General features: G+C 33.7%; 1 protein-coding gene across 1 annotated transcript in view; it reads right to left on the reverse strand.

Annotated features, from left to right (window-relative positions):
- Positions 1 to 14071, reverse strand: part of mgat4c (mgat4 family member C) — a 79019-nt gene extending 64948 nt beyond the window's left edge. The window contains exon 1 of the mRNA XM_028791534.2: positions 13994 to 14071. The gene's annotated coding sequence lies outside the window, so the exon portion shown is untranslated. The remainder of the gene's footprint in view (positions 1 to 13993) is intronic.
- Positions 14072 to 17647: the final 3576 nt, after the last annotated feature.

Genomic DNA, 17647 nt, shown 5'->3' on the forward strand with positions numbered 1-17647 from the left:
AACCATTAATACCAGTAATACCTATCATATGATCCTTAAAGGAATGGGCTGTGTCAAGCTCAGCACAGTAAATAACAAATTACGTTTGCTCATGCTCACCTAAGCAGTAGCCATATGAAGATATGAGATACACCAGGAAAGAGAAATCCCAATACACTGACACCAGTGTCAAAATTACCACTGGACAACAACTCTTTAAGTACCACTACCACAGTCCGAAACAATTGCTTGCACAGCCTTGACTGAAGAGCAGAGTGCAGATTGCCAAGGGACTGCTGAGAGCTATCTAGCCTAGGTTCATCAAATGTTGATATCTGTATTGATTTTGCTGTCTCCAACATAGCTGGTAATAAACCAAAATTAAAGTAGTGTTTCTATTTCACATACTTGCTGGCTGACTAGAGTGTACTCTCAGTGGTGTCATACTGTACATGCCTCAGTTGTAAGAGTATTTCATTTTTGTTATTATATGTTCGAGTAGTATAAGGGGGTTGCCAAGGTTTATTAAATCATATTTCACATCTTCCCATTAATGTTAAATCAAATAACTTTTTATTTACTTCCAAGAGCTTAGTTTTTGGAGAAATCACACATAGGAAGAGGACATTTTTTCTATGATTGATTAAGGAGACTTGGAATTGTATTATTTGATAAATTATGAAATCTCTTCTTTATTGTGGCTGACTTATAAAAGAGGTGATGGGATTGCAGAGAGAATTCAGTTGATTCTATGACCAAACTGCTTCTAAATGCTAATAGTGTAATGTATTTGTCTATACTGCAAGAGAAATTTTCTGTGTGAACAAAAGTATATATGCCAGCTCAGTAACCACGGAGAGGATGAGATCATATGAAATTTAAGTTTTTAACTGTAATATCTGTATATAAACAGTTCTAATTAAATGATGTTTTGCTAAAGGCTTTTAATTCATTAAGATATTTGGCACATTTCACTCTATACAAAGTTAGGGTATGTGATGGTCTATACCAGAGGTCAGCAACATCAGTCCTGGAGGGCCGTAGTGGCTGCAGGTTTTTGTTTCAACCCAATTTCTTAATGGGAAGTCAATTATTGCTAATGAAGAACTTACTTCTCAAGCAAAATTTATTTAGTTCATTTTAGTTGTCTTGCTTATTATTCATGCCTTTAATTTTTATTAGTCTTTAACATTTACATTCACTGCTTTTAATTGTTACTCATTGTTTCAAGTTACACCTGTGTGTATCCATCATGATCTATCTGGTTTAATGAAATATTTAGAAGGAAAATGAAGGGAAAAAAAGAGAAGGACTGAGAATTACTCATTAGTTTTAGACTTAAAATCTTGGATGATATCCTTGAAAAGAAAAAAATCTATGATATAAAAATAACCTAACATTGCCGAGTTAAAACTCTAGCAAGTTATGAAATTAAATAAGATGTGTAATTGACAAGGAATGGTTTCAAAATAAGCAAATGAGTTGGAACAAAAACCTGTAGACACTGTGGTCCTCCAGGACTGATGTTGGTCACCTCTGGTCTATACTATTTCCTCTTTGTTAATTGGTGAAAACTGTGAATTTTATAAATATACTATGCAAATTATCCAGGTCTTCATAGGATCAGTCTTATAGCAAACTGAGGTGCTCATCCTGTATGCATTTTTCCTCAGATCTGTTTTAATAAAGGATATCCATTGGATCAATTACAGTGGGGATGTCAGCTGTTATTTAAAGAAAAATTCTGTGATAACACATATTGTAATTTTCTGAATCCTGGAACCATCAGTTGTAAGGCAAAACCTTACAGTGTTTGTGGTGTATTAATGCACACAGAGTCACAAATATGGGTCAGTTTATGGATGCCAATTAACATCTTTTGGATGTGCAAGGAAAAAAATAATTAAAAAAAAATGTTTTTTTCAATTCGCTTTCTTGTTAAGATGGACCCCTTAACAGTTTACTGTTTACTTAAATGAAGCATAACTTACAACGATAATAGAGCAAATAACATACTGTAATATGAAGGGCACATCAGAGTTTATCTTTTGAGGGCTTCTTATTTGGTCAGGAGCATAAAATATTTTATTTATTTTTGGTTTAAACTGTAAAATGTGGAAACTAGTACACTAGATCACAACAGGAGCAGAAAAGGCGGTATAACTGAATTCGATTACATTAACAACAAAATAAGAAATGATTCTTATGAAATAAAAAACTATCAGACACAGCAGTCCTCCAGGAGTTGACTTTGAGGTCCCTGATTTAAACACTGTTATTAAGTATTATATTAAAATAACATATATACATACTTTCTCAAACTTGCTCAAGCAAACCCAGACTCTCCAACGATTGGCACCTATCCTGGAAACACTGGGCACCTGTACTACTAATTTTATTGGTCCATCACAGGGCATGCTCAATCACATAACGTCACTCACTCAGTTTTGTGTTAAAATTTAGTGTATCATTGAGAATGTGTAAAGAAAACTGAAATTCTAGAAAAAACTCATACAGACATGGGAGAATATTGAAATTCCACACAGAGAAAGATCGGACAAAGAAATCAAACCCAGGAAACTGTAAGGCAGCAATGCTAACCATTGCACCACTATGCCATATGTTATTCTGAAAATGTGACATGGAAATTAATGTCTTTTTAGTTTGGTCTGCATTCATTTGCATTTTGTGTTCAATATAATAATAATTATAATTATAATTTCTGTTCAACTGAAATTATATTCTAGAATACCATTAGACATCACAGAATGCTTTAAATAAGAAAACCAGCCCCTGAGTGTGACTCTTCAAAGAAATACAGAATGTAATTTTGTCACAGTAAAATTAAATTACAATTTGGCAATTATTTTACTGACCGATTTCTCCACAGACACAAATGCACAGAATTTTTCTTTATCCGTGCTATTGTCAGAACATTTCTGAGGAACAGTGTGATAAGCAGGGAAGCTTTTGGCATGAGAATATTTGTTTTCACTCAAGACAAAAAATTCTCTCAGAATCATTAGTGGAAGTTAATGCATACAGACAAGGCATGTTTCATATTTATTTTATCTTAAATAAGTTAAAGTGTGTTATACACTATTGAATACGACCATCTAATTTTTGCCTGTTTTTACAAATCTTTAACTTCTTAAAAGTTTATCTGTTTCTTAAGTCTGTATGTTTGTGCTCCACTCTGATCCCAAATGCTGCCAGTTTAAAGACAGTCCCCTGATAAAAATCTGTTACAGTTAGGTATAAGAGTTTTACTCTATAAATATTCATGACAAAGTAGTTTAAGACACTTATTTTTCATTTCACTGCTTAAGGCAAAGACAAATACTGAATCATTAATTTCAGTATAAATTTAGCAAAGGGAATATAAGGTCACTAATTTGATCTTTGAATTTAAAAGCATCTCAAGTTATGTTAAGCCTAAATGTTAAATACTTTGGATTCCTTAAGAAAAATATGATGACATTTAATTGAACCATGTAAAGGAAATTAGAATATATATAAAAAGTACAGTATACACACAACTATACATACAGTATACTATATACTGTATATATATAAATATACACTATATACACACATATACCGTATAATGTATTTATACTAACACTAACATTTATGATGAATTGTTCTACATTAAATAAATATTGCTTTTATTATATGTTATTTGTTTTTTTTGTATATATGTAGTCTAGCAGTGCTATCCATCTAAGACAAGTTGAAATCTAAGTAATCAACATGACCTCGTATTTTTTATTAGATACATGGGTTGTCAGGCTTTGGTTTCCCAACATGTGCATCGATTTAGCATTATTTTTATTCATCCATTGCCCACCATGAAGATTTATCAGTCATTAGCATTACAGCCTTTAAACCTTATTTATGTGGCCCGGGTAGATGCATGAATGTTGCTGCCATGCTGCTGTTGCTGGAGTATAATATCAGACAATAGCCAGATAAGACCAATTTTGTAATTTTTAGACCATTATTTTATTATCATTTAAAATTTTTTTTTACCATTCTTCTGCCTATATTTAATTTTTTTGTTTCTAACCCTAGCAACAGGATGGACTCACAGATACACAAACATACACATACTCTTTTACTTTTATTATGGTGGATTAACATTAGAACAATAAAAGAATATTGGACAAATTTAGATGAGAACAGGCCATTCGGCCTATCAAAGCTCACCAGTCCGATCCACTTAATTCTACCAAAATAACATCAAGTTGAGGTTTGAAAGTCCTACTGTCTACCACAATACCTAGTATAGTTATGTGTCTACGGCACACTCAGTGTGAAGAGAAACTTCTTAATGTTTGTGTGAAATTTACACCTGACTGCCCCCATGTTCTTGTAAAATGTTACATTTTACATATTTTAACTTTTACCAATATGTATAATTTTAATATGGGATAATCAAAATGTAATTACATTTACTGTCTCTCTTAATTAAAGCTGTAATGAAGTCAGTAGAAAAATTCTTTCAGTTTTCCCTAATCAAAAAACAAAATCTAGATATATAACACTCAAATTATAACTACAAAAAATCTAATTATAGATACAGTCCCTACAATTAAAATTTGGACTGATGAAAACATATTCATAGATGCTAAAAAGAATAATGAACTTAATAGTCAGTGGCATGAATATACTCAACAGTAATGTGAAATATTTGCATTAAACATTTGCCAGAGTGCCTTCAACCTTGAAAACATCAATTCAATTCAAGTAATATTACTATAATTTGTTAATGGGGCAATTTGTAAATTTTAAACTCTGCACCAATATATTTTTAATCCTTAAATTTGTGTGATGGGTTTAAAAAATATACTATTACCCATTTGCCAGGGAAAGTACATTATTAAAACTGCACATTTATCAGGTTATCAAACATTTTCTGTTAAACCCTGATGCATGAAATACTAATTTATTATGTGTTCAGATTTGAACATAGTTTTTGACACTCTTGACAACAGAATTCTATTACACAGAATTGAGAAATATGCTGCACTTTCAAGGCACTGTTCTTAAGTGTTTTACTGAATATTTATCAATTCATCTTCAATCTAACAATTGCACATGTCCAATTCCTTCCAGAAGTTAAATATGGTATTTCGCAAAGATTAAAGCAGGTGTCCACAATACTTTTCAAAAAGTTACTATTATAAAATTTATCTCAAAAAATAATATTTAGTATTATTTGTATTCAGGTAAGTTATTTGTTCATTATTCTTCCCAATTGTCAAATTATATTGAATCATTAAAGTCCCACAAAAGTTACCTGAAGAATTACCCTTGCTCTATTCACATTCTACCCAAACTCATTTGTAACTGCTCAGCTAAAGGCAGTACATATGAATACTCAGTCACTGAATGCTCAAGCTTTAGAAAAACTAATTGGGTCGACCCTGGTTAATCTTTTTCATTCAGCTTAATGTGTGTCATTGCCAAATTAATGGAGAACTATCTATCAAGGACAGATGTATTAGTCTTCAGTCAGCATTAGTTTAGACAGAGAATATCTTGTTTCATTATTAATATGGTACAGTTTTACTACAAGAAAGAAAAAAAAAACAGCATTTGATTGCAATCAACAGTAAAATATAGAGCTCTATCTGGTCTTTCAGGAAGCTAATCAACTACAAGAGAAAATGATTCATGAGTATTTTGCAGAGAGTGTGGGTAGTAGTAGGGTGTTATAACATGTTAGCCATTATGGATGTAGTGAGAAGTCAAGCAAAATGACACCTTTTAATGCATGAAGAATGGGCCTGAGTTGCCTCGAAAGCTTGCATATTGTAATCTTTTTAGTTAGCCAATAAAAGGTGTCATTTTGCTTGACTTCTCACTACAGATAGTTTGGGCAAATAGCTTAAGATCCAAAAGTACAAGACAAGACAAGAATTTGTTGAGATCAGCATTTTTTGTTTAAATCAGTAGTAATATAGACAATATTATAAGTAACAACTTACTGTACATGTAGTTAAATTTGCAGATGATGCTGATTAGGTGGATTAGCAGATACCATAAACTCAGCAGAAATCATATAGAAGTACCTAACCAATATTTAGGCTTGTGTCAAATGAGTGAAAAGTGAAACACATATATATTCAGTACAGGTACAGTCAGGCAGGGATCTTCAGGAGATAGAAAGTGAGCCTTGTGGGAAAGACATGATCAGTGCAAGACTCATCACCATCTTTAACTAGACAGTGTTCTGAAACAGACAAGGACATTTCTTAAATTTGGATACCTGTGACAGTTACAAAGCAACAGCTTGGAGAACTTGAAATCTTGAATCAATAATATTTGGAAAATGTTAACAGATAGAAGGTGGAGCAGTGGTAGCATTGCTGCCTCGCAGTAAGGAGACCTGGGTTCGCTTCCCGGGTCCTCCTTGTGTGGAGTTTGTACGTTCTCCCCCCGTGTCTGCATGGGTTTCCTCCATCAGTCCAAAGACATGCAGGTTAGGTGCATTGGTGATCCTAAATTGTGCTTGGTGTGTGTGTGTGTGTGTGTCCTGTGGTGGGCTGGTCGCCCTGTCCGGGATTTGTTCCTGCCCTGTGCTGGCTGGGATTGGCTCCAGCAGATCTGTGACTCTGTGTTAGGAGATAGCGGGTTGGATAATGACTGACTAACAGATAGGAAATGACAAGGCTGTTGTCAAGGAAAAATAATGTTCAACTTACATAAAATTTTCTTTAGACTCCAGCAACTTCCATGTGTAAGAAATTTATTTAACAAAGATATCCCGTGACCCTGTGTTCGGATTCAGCGGGTTGGAAAATGGATGGATGGATGGATATCTTTGGAGCACACCAAGACAAGCCATAGGAGTGTGGTGTGTAGGTTACTCTTGTATTACAAATCGGGTAATGTTAGAAATCCTTTGTTAGACAAAGACTTTATAGTGTATGAATATACAAAGAAGAGCTACAAGAGAAAAAAAAAATGTTAATCCAATATAAATAGGTCCATACTGTATATGGGACATTAAATAATCCTGTAATTAAACTACATAGAGAGCTGGAAGCTAGCTAAAGGAAATGGATATTTGGTCAACCAATTTAGAGCAGTTAGACTAATGACAATATATCTGAAAAGCTTAACAGACTAAAATTGTTATATAAAGATTTTCCGCTACATCAGGTGGCTAAACAAAATTCTTTTAATAAAATCTTATTATCTTATTGTTGAACAGTTGTCATACAGTTTGCTTTAATGTCTACAAGATAGACATGCTAAAGATCCGTTGAAAATTATATCTTAATCAAGTAGTCTCATTTCACTGCTTTTCTGTCCTCCACTGTAAAATCCTTGCACTCCACCCTGATTCAATCCTTTTACTTGACAACTATGTGAACAGCATCAGACTGCCATACTCCTACTGCACCTCCTTTTAAATACTGGACATATTCTTGCCTTTCTTTCTTTCATGTATATATTTCCTCAAGTCCAGATTATTTCTTACATTATTGGAGTACTGACTCCAGTATGTTCAAAATTTACTAGAAAGTAAATCATTTCATCATACAATTGTAGACTGCCATGGTTTTTAGTTGAATTTAAAAAAATGCCCTTTTTGATATAGGGCCCTACCCCCTTTTATATATCACACAGACACCGGCCTTAACCTTGGATGCAATGCAACAGGAAGATGGCCAATTATAAGCCGAAGTATGTCAATAGCAAACTCAGACCCTTTGTGAGAGAGGTTCAGCGTCTACTAGCAAGACAATCTTGTCTCAGGGAACAGACATCTTGCCTGCTACATAGTCAAGAACCTTCCTCTGTAGCTAGAGTCTTCTCTGAAACATCAGCTCCAAGCCATGCCCTCTGACTCTTAGGCCCAAGCCCAGGTCACTTCCACTATCTCAGATAGACTTTAGTCTGTTAGTAATCGCATTGAGCTGATGTCTTCATTATTGAAGATTTGATTCTGCGTGACCTGAACTTTACAATATCTAAATGCAAAACGTTTGTGTCCTGCTTCCCTGAGGCACAAATTCTTGAGTTCATTAGTCTTTAAGATGTACAAAAACAGGACGTTTAGGATGTTAATACTGTATGCTGGTGTCAGTAACATTCAATGTTGCCAGTTGGAAGTACTGAAGATGGACTTGTCATTTCTTGTTCTAGCCATGAAGGAGTGGACCCCTTCTGAAAGAATAATTGTTTCCAGACAGCTGCCCATGTTGAAGTGATTGGACTAAGCCTACAGCCAACTTCTGGCCCTAAACCCCTGCATGAGAGCCTTCTATGGTAGGCAAAACATTGGCTTTGTGGATAACTGTCATTTATTTGAGAGAGCATGATTTGCATCCAGATAAATTTGTTGCCAGGGTCCTCTCCAAAACAATTTCAAAGATAATACACCATTAATGACAGCCTAGTTTTATCTCTAAGGTTAGTCACAAACGTATATTAAAATCTGACAGATTTGTGGTGAGTTTAGCTAAAGATGTGCACTGTATTTATTTTATAGTAACAGATAATTGATTATCTAAAAAGTCTGGAAAAACTGGCTAAAATGCAAATAACATAATTGCCATCTTAAATTTCGCTAAAACTCTGATGCAACAGTGTACATGTGAGACACTCAAATACGGCTTTAGTTAATATCACAACTTTAACTTTAAAGACATTATTAGCAGTAGTGTTACTTGAAGTAGCACCTCTCAGTAATTTTATTTCCACTCTGTTCATCAAGGAAAGGGAGGCAGTGGTTTAGTGAGTATTTTCTAAAGCTATTTAAACCTTAAAAATATCAGTTTTAGTACTTTAGTGTCTTTTGAGTCTCTTGCCATAGTTATTCATAGTTTTTCATACTGACCATTCATTGTCCACCAAACTATCATGCATCTTTTATCAGTAAATTCTCAGACTTATTATCTATAATAATAACAAATTATAATATATATAATAGTAGGTGATCTCAGTTCTCTCGTAGATAATCTGTAACTCCAAAGCAAGAGAGTTTATTAACTTATTATTTTGGTTTCAGTTGGCATGACACCCATCTAACAAACAAAGGAGGATACATGCTGAATCTAATAATTTAAAAATGATTAAAAATTGATGTGAGCAGGTCATTGACACCGGTATATTTGATCTTTCTACATTTCATTTGACATACAAATATCAGTTACTAGGGCCAAAAAAGCAGCATACTGTTTATTTATGTTATTTTGATGCCACTAGCGTCTAGATTTGCTAATAATCTGAATAGTCAGTCTGAATTTACTGCTTCTCCTTACAGAATGAGCAATGTAAACATTAAGGTGGAAATTTGTAATGCTATGGTAAGAACTGCAGCAGACATATTACCTCCTGGAAAAAATGTTAAGAATCCTTCCACTATTAAAATACCATGAAAAAGAGTCTTTAAACGTAAAAGAGAATGTCTGAAGGCTGAGCCAAAATGAAGAAGAAACAAACTAACAGACTATTATGAAATAATGGAAGCTCATATAACTAAATACAATACAGGAGTCCAAATTGAAAGACAGTCCTACTTTTGAAAAATTATTTTCAACTATTGGCTCACTGTTAAACCCTTCACCATTTAATAGCTAATGCGGTGAGGATACTGGTGCACCAATGGCTGCCATCACATCACCCAGGTAGATGCTACACATTGATGGTGGTTGAAGTTGTTACCATCTCTCTATGTAAAGCACTTTGAGTAGGTTAAAAAGGTGCTGTATAAATGTAATTATTATTTTTAATTACTAACTATTGATCATCTTCTAAAACCAATAGAATTGATAGAATGTCTCTTGAAAACTTCTAGAGAAGAACATGAGTATTTTGCAGCATTTTTTAAAAATAAAATTAAAAAAAAATTATGTCATACAATACAAAAGTAAACCATGTGGAACCTGAGCGTACTCATTATAGGGAATTAACTACTTATTAACTACTTGAGCACATTTACCTTTTTCAGAATACCCAGAAGTGCCGGGTGGTCTTTTGGCCTTGGAATCCCTGCAGGTCATTTTCTCTAGCATCTCCCCAGCGGGAGTTTTTATTTTCCTGTCCTCTCTGGCCATCTGACCATAGCATACCATAAATCATTAGGAACACAGAAATTAGTTTAGCAATTTAATCAATACATAACTGTACCGTTTCTATTACTTGTTTATGTGTATTATGCAAGTTTGTATTTATTTATGTATTTGCTGTTTTATTTATGTATTATTTGTTATGAATTGTTTTCTTTAACTAATTTTTTTATTCTTTTTATCATTTTGAAAATCCTTATCTTGTCCCAGTATATAGTATTGTGATCATTGCATTAAAAAAAAAATGATTACATCTCACACGTTCCAGATAAACCATGAAATTAACTGCATCATGATGTCAAATGTGCTACGTGCTATATTGTTTTATGATAATAGAGATTTTTAAATGGTTGTTTTATCTGCTGATAGTCACAATCCGAGATGCTGTCTTATTAAACCAGATGAACAATAATGAGATTGTTGTGTAATTTAAGTGAATTATTTTTAATGTGGAGGTATGCTTGTTATACATATATGGATGGTTAAGGGTGATGCTTTTGGTACTGTACTGTTTTTCTTTCTTTCTTTGCTACTTCTAACAACAATATGCACAACATCCTAACAAAAAATCTTGAAGAGTTAGGTTCAACTTCCAAAACATTATTTAAAAACAGTAATAAAATACAACTTTCTTTCAAAGAATCTATGAGGCATATTTAGCGTACATATGCATGGATAAATGTAAGCAAACTTTGTGATATCAAAGAATGTGGTTCAATTAATATCAAAGTCTAGCTGCGGTTAACATAATTTTCATATTTTGGTACATGTAAGACAGTTACAAAACATTTTGATTTTTGTTTCTGAAATGATTTATTATTAACCATTTTGTTGACAAATATTATTGAAACACAGTAATCGCCTTCCTGGTACCTAATACAGATTTCTAAAATGGACGGATAGATGAATGCTTAGTAAATTAGGAAGAGCAAGTGCACTGACTTTTAGAATTTCATTCTATTACACACAAATAAAAGCACAATTTGACTTTTAGAATTCCATTTCACGGCACAATTTAGGCAATAAGGGGTAAAAGATTCAAGTGAATGAACATTTACATTCATGAAGAGGTCAACGCGGAATGCAGTATTTACTAGTGGGCAAGGCAGGATATATAGAAAATATTATATGAAAATTTTGTAAAGGAAAGTGAAGAGCATAATTTTTGTGATTTTAATAGCATACCATTAGCTCCACACATCTGCCAGGTGTAAAGGTGATAGCTAAAAGAGTTGACATCAGGTGCAAGGAGTATTAAAGCAAGATTTTACATTAGAAAGGTTGAAAAAGAATGTTTGTTATTTGGCTTGGAATGACTATAGGTTTGCAATAGAATAAATTAAAAACTTGTAATGAATGCAGGAGGAAAATCAAAAACTGAACAACACTATTTTTATCACTAGGTTTTGTTATCTGGCAAACTTAAAGCTGACATATACACCGTATTGATATCATGATCTAGAGGCACAAGAACACGTGTTTGCTCTATTTTTATATTTACCTGTTCCAAAACTGCTTTTTGTTAAGCCTTCTGATGCATTTTCTTTTTACTCCTTGAGGTGTTATATGCAAAAGATGTCATTGAGAGACACATATTGTACAGTAGATATCACCACTGACCTGCTGCAAACACTCTAATTCAGTTCAGTTTATTTTTGTAAAGCAGTCTTTACTGAGCGCAGGCACAGAGCTCTGTGACAAGATCTAAGGTGAAATGCAAGTACACATTTTATAAATTACTAAATACAGAATTTATTCACAGATTTGTTTAAAAACACTGTAACCATACACTTGATAGCATGTGAGTGCAGATTCTCCTTTTGAATTTGATATTTTTGCATTTTGAAGAGTAAAGGCCTACTGCTTATTTGATGTTTAAAAATATAGATATATACTGTATTGATTATTTTGTTAATTATTACCATTGTAAATGCTGCTACGTTTCACCTACAGTAGACTTGGTTACTTAAAGTGTTTTGAGAAGGATACGGAATGAAGAAACTTTGTAGAGAAGTGTAGAGAGAATCAAACTGATATTCTTTTTTTTATTAATGGTTTGTTTTAAATATTTGTTTAAAGTATAATTAATTTCTGTTTGTTAGGAACAATTTTCATTGTTCTAGGAAGTGTTAACTGTATTACAATATATGAGTTTATCTATGATACCATGACCTTCATTTTTTTAAATATTCCTAGAACTTTGGATGTTTAGTTTACATATTTAATGAACGATAGGGTCTGCCCAAATAAAACGGCCTTGCCTTGCTACCAGGTTTCTTTTTGTGTTTTGTTCCTTTACTTTTTGTCTGCTTAAGATCTTTGATTCTCATGATAATAGGTGAAGGTTATTCCTTCTACACTACTCAAGAAATACACATAGTGATGCAGCAACAGAGCATATACTATTATTCCAGTAGAATAATCACAAATGGTGGGGTTAGCATTAAAAAAATTAATGTGAATACAACAAAAAGTAGAAACGAAACATGATTGCATTTCATGGTCAGCTATAAATAAGTCATCTTAATAGAGCAAAACATGCAATGTTATTAAATGAATTAAGGGGAACACCGCAAAAGTAACAAAGTAATAAACTAAAAACATTGTGGTAAATAAATATATATTAGACTAGTAATCCTTCAAAGTAAAATTCAGTGTGCTACGTTAAACTGTAAAAGCTTGCACAAAAGGAAAAATTAACACAGCAAATTTATACAGCCGTGCCCTTCTTAAAAGCATTATATTTTAAGGAAGAAAAAATACATTACTTTAAGAATGAAGAAACATATGCAGCAACACATTCATGTAACTGCAGTAAACTGGTAATCTTAATTAAACTCAGCACAACAGTATCGAAGGTCAAAATGTCAACCACAAAATAATATATAATGGAATAATTTGCAGTATAAATCTGTTGGCTTATAGCAGTTGGTTTTTTAAGCAGAATATGAAAAATAATACATTATAATTTATAGTTATGTTATAATATTAAGATTAATACATCCAACAAAAAAATGAAATATATAAAGAGTTTTGGAAATTCGGTAAAAATAATTCTATGGTTGGAATTTGTTAACTATAGTAATCCTATTACCTTGAGGGGAAAGAAATATAAGTTGCAAAATTCATTGTGATAAAAGCCAATAAAATATAGTAAATCCAGAAATGTAAAAAAGAGCAGAATCACTGCCTAATCAAAGATGTAATAGCTGTATATATCATTATAATACAAAACAGGTCAAAACATGAACTAAATTTTAATACAAGAAAGGTAAATAAGTGCTATGATAAGTACAGAATACAAATTATCAATGTTACAAGATCCTATACAGTACTAGGGTGTTGTACCGTGTTAGCCATTATGAATGTTGAGAAAAGTCAAGCAAAATGACACCTTTTATTGGCTAACTAAAAAGTTTACAATATGCAAGCTTTCGAGGCAACTCATTCCCCTTCTTCAGGCAAGATCTGAGTTGCCTTGAAAACTTGCATATTGTAATCTTTTTAGTTAGCCAATAAAAGGTGTCATTTTGCTTGACTTTTCTCTAAGATCCTATACAATAATTTGAAATTTATAAAAAGGATGATGTGTAAAATAGACGTGTTCTTGGGTCCTAATAAGCTGAGAAATCCATGAACATCTGATGCTGACTGAAATTAATAGGCAGCAAATATGCAACTTCATTTCATGAAATGTCATGGAGGAATCATGAGCTTTATTAAAGCTTGGAAAGAGCACTTAATATTTTTTCCATTTAATTGCGCAAGTTATTCCCTTTCTATATATAATTTAATTATAGAAGAGAAAATTTAGTTTGGTTAACATTTTACAAAACTCATCAGAAACCAGAGAAATCTTTTGAAATTAATATGAAGCAGTTATATAAAACTTAAAATGTACTATCCATAGAATAACTGAAGTAGCTCACCTCATTTTTTAGAAACAGCGGTCTTCAGAAGACATCTGTTAACGTGTTTCTGATTGGTCTTTTCCATACCTCAGCACTATAAAAAAAGATGCATACTTTGAATACGTATAGGCATACAGTATGGTTTGTTGTATTAAATAAAGAAAAAGTATATACTGTAAAATGTAAGACTTAATATTTGTAAATAAATGTGATAAATATTCAAACATCATCATGCAGTATAGTTTTCTCAGCCAATCAACATAATTAGGCTGTCTGGAAGGTTAATTTTCTCATTTTTTTCTTACTAACTGACTGAACACTAAACTATCATTCAGTATGCTTGTTACAAATACTGCCGCTCGTAGATTTTCCTTATGTCTTCTTGACTTTGTTGCTGGCTTTAATAATATAAGGAGAAACACTCTTTAACTGCATGACAACTTACTGGAAAAATGCTATTTGTGAATGTGTTCCTGTAACAAGGTTAAATGTGCAAGTTATAAGTGCCAGTCATGGTAAAGCCAGACTTTGCACTATTGGCCTCATTTACTTTGTATCTAATTGGGGAATATATATTTATATTGTTAACAAAAGCAGATTTTTCTCACATTACTCGATGCCTAGCTGCAGTGATTTCAGAATCAGAGAGCATTCCTGGTGTTTGCATTTCTCTTGTATTCCATGTATTACACAGATTATTTGTTACCTATTATGTTTTCTCTTCCTCTGACAGTTGCAAAATTACTTTTTCTCAGTGATTGAGTGTAGTAGTATCCATATAGTATGATATGGAGAGCAGTTTTAGTGCTGCTGTTATAGAAATTGACAAACCAATGCATAATCCTATTTAAATTAACATAACAATATTTGCATCCCAGATCATGTAACCATCCGGTTTTTTTCTACTTGTGATGTGCAGGAAAGCTGTCACCCAGTGACAGAAGTGTTGCAAGTACATAGTAATTGTTTTTACTATTTGTGCCTTCCCTGAAAGCGTAGGAAGCTCGCATCCACAAAGCTTCTTTTGGTGATAGCTCTGTCTAAGGATAAAAAAGGAGCTGAAAGACATTAATTACCACTGGGATGAACAAAAAAAACACAAAACAAATGAAGACACTTGTGAAGAGACAAGAGCAAAACACAATGAGGTACCTTCTGGCAATATGTCAATATTCCAGATATGTTTGTTACAGCACTTCCTGGTGACATTAGCTGTTCACTCTCTCACTCAGCCCCCATCTTCTGTGCAACACCACCACTACACTGTGATATGATCAACTATGGTCCAAATGTTATATACTGTGGAGAACCGAGGCGTGTACAGCCGCCCTTACCGGACACAAACAGGCAGAGACACAAATTACCACACAACACATGTTCATTTACAGCCAGGGAAGCATTTCTTCTTCACTCCCACAAAGTACAACACAGTCCATACAGTACCACAACACAGTTCTTTCTTCTGCTACCAATTCACAGCCCTTCCACGTCCACTCCTCCCTCACAAGCTTTGTCCTTCCTCCTCCCGACTCTGGCTCTCTGAGTGGAGTGAGGCGTCTCCTTTTATGATGGCCCTGGGAGTGTTCCAGGTGGCTCATTAATCAGATCTGGAGTCACTCCCAGGTGTTGTGAGAGCCCAATGAAGGGCTCTGCAGCTCCCCCTGGCAGCCTCCATGAAACCCAACATGGCTGTACCAAACTCCAACTCCCAGCATGCTCTGCAGGAATCTGTGGTGTCACAGCCACCCAGGAGAGCTGCCACTCTAACATCCCGAGGAAGGTATTGCCTTGCCGATGACTCTCTCGCAATCCTTCCATACAGTTGGCATCCCGGCCAGGAAATGACCGTGGCCACCTGTCATAATACGAAGAAAATAGTTTTATGGCAGAGAACGTGCTCTTACATGGAGATTTTCACAGAAAGAGTTTTCATAGATCATTTTGGGATTATAAAACACAATTTTAAAATTAATGAAAAAATTCTGAATGCTTTGTATTGACTGCTCTCAAAGGCAATATTAATTTAATAAATAGAACCAATATTTAACACTATAGGAAAAATTAAAATCACAGAATAACAGTATATCCTTTGCTATAGACTGGGCGCCTACTTATAAAGTATGGAGTTGCCTTTGGGTTTGTCTTTTGTGACGGTGAAAAGAGTTGTAGCAGTTTCACTGCTACCTCACGTATCCAGAGCCCTTACTTAATTTCTTTTGAATACAGTCGACTGTTCCCCTTATGCTCATTTCGGTTTTTTCAGTTTCCTCCATCAACCCAAATAAACATTAGATGTATTGATCTTAAACAACCCACATATAAGTGAGTATCAATATGTGTAAGAGTGGGTCCTTTAGCAGATGGGAAACTCATGCAAGATTGGTCCCTGCTTTTTATCAGAAGCCAGGATAGGCTCCAGGTCCCAAAAGTGAAACAGAAAAGGGTTTCCAAGAATATAAATGTTTTGAATGTAAACAGTTTTAAAGTAAAGTATACTAATTTCAGTTTGTGGGTTAACACTATTGCAGTGCATACAAAACAGCTTAAACTAAATAATCATTTTTCATGTAACCATATTAAAGAAATCTAGTACAAGATTTATAGAACTAATGGTGTTCAATTATTGCTGCTATTGACATCTAGTCAGCTGCTTTGCATCACTCTAAAGAACTTAATCATCCCAGGTCATAGTGCCATGGAGTTCCTGTGAAGAAAGCTCAGTTTGTTTAGGTGATTAATCCATTGGAGTTATGGTGGAAAAACAACAAAAAAAATCAAACTGGCATTTTTCTCTACTCTGCAGGAAAGCAATAAACATTGTGTTGTTCCCCATGGACTTTTAGTTTTAGAGATAAGTCAATGCAAGTTACATTCATTTGTGCGATGTGAACACTGTATGACTAGTTCTTCAAGTAAAATATTTATTAAGTTTGTAAAAATGGGCAAATAATGAGCTATTGTGTGATCTAAAATTTAAACATCAGTAATTCTATGACATCTTTTTAATGATATTTTTTTCTGCTTTCAGCCTGCACCCTCACTTCTTTTATTGAAATTTTACGCAGTGCTATTGACTTCTTTTTTTCATTATTAGGTATGAAGTAAAAAATGTTTGGTAGCATTAATAAGCATCTGATATACTATGTGGCACCACATTATTGTACCATCCAAATGGTTAAATAGTCTCTAAGATATTCTTTACAAGTACCAGACGTGTCAAGATAAATGTCATTGCCCTCTAAACTGTTCATTTATAAACTATATTAGAATGTGAAAAAACCTGTTTAATTGTCCCATTATGTGGGTAGTCATAATTTGGAGTGTCCTGGCATCCAATCCAAGGAAGGTTTCTCTTTTCATTTCACCTCTCTTCTTCCATTCCACATTGCTCTTGAGTACAGTTTCTAAGTGCCCTCCTACTGGTAAATGGTTATACGCAATGTCTGTGTTCATGAGACTTAAAGGATAAGTTTAATATATATAACTGCTGCTCACTGGATATTTTCAGACCAATCTCTGTAAACCCTAGAGATAGCTGTGCATGAAAATCCCAGTAGGTCAGCACTTTCTGAAATACTCAGACAGCCTGTCTGGCACCAACAACCATGTCACTTTCTTCTCCATTCTGATGCTTGGTTTGAACTTCAGCAGGTCATCTTGACAATGTCTACA

The sequence above is a fragment of the Erpetoichthys calabaricus genome, chromosome 1 (genome assembly GCF_900747795.2).
Source record: "Erpetoichthys calabaricus chromosome 1, fErpCal1.3, whole genome shotgun sequence".
Lineage (NCBI taxonomy): Eukaryota > Metazoa > Chordata > Cladistia > Polypteriformes > Polypteridae > Erpetoichthys > Erpetoichthys calabaricus.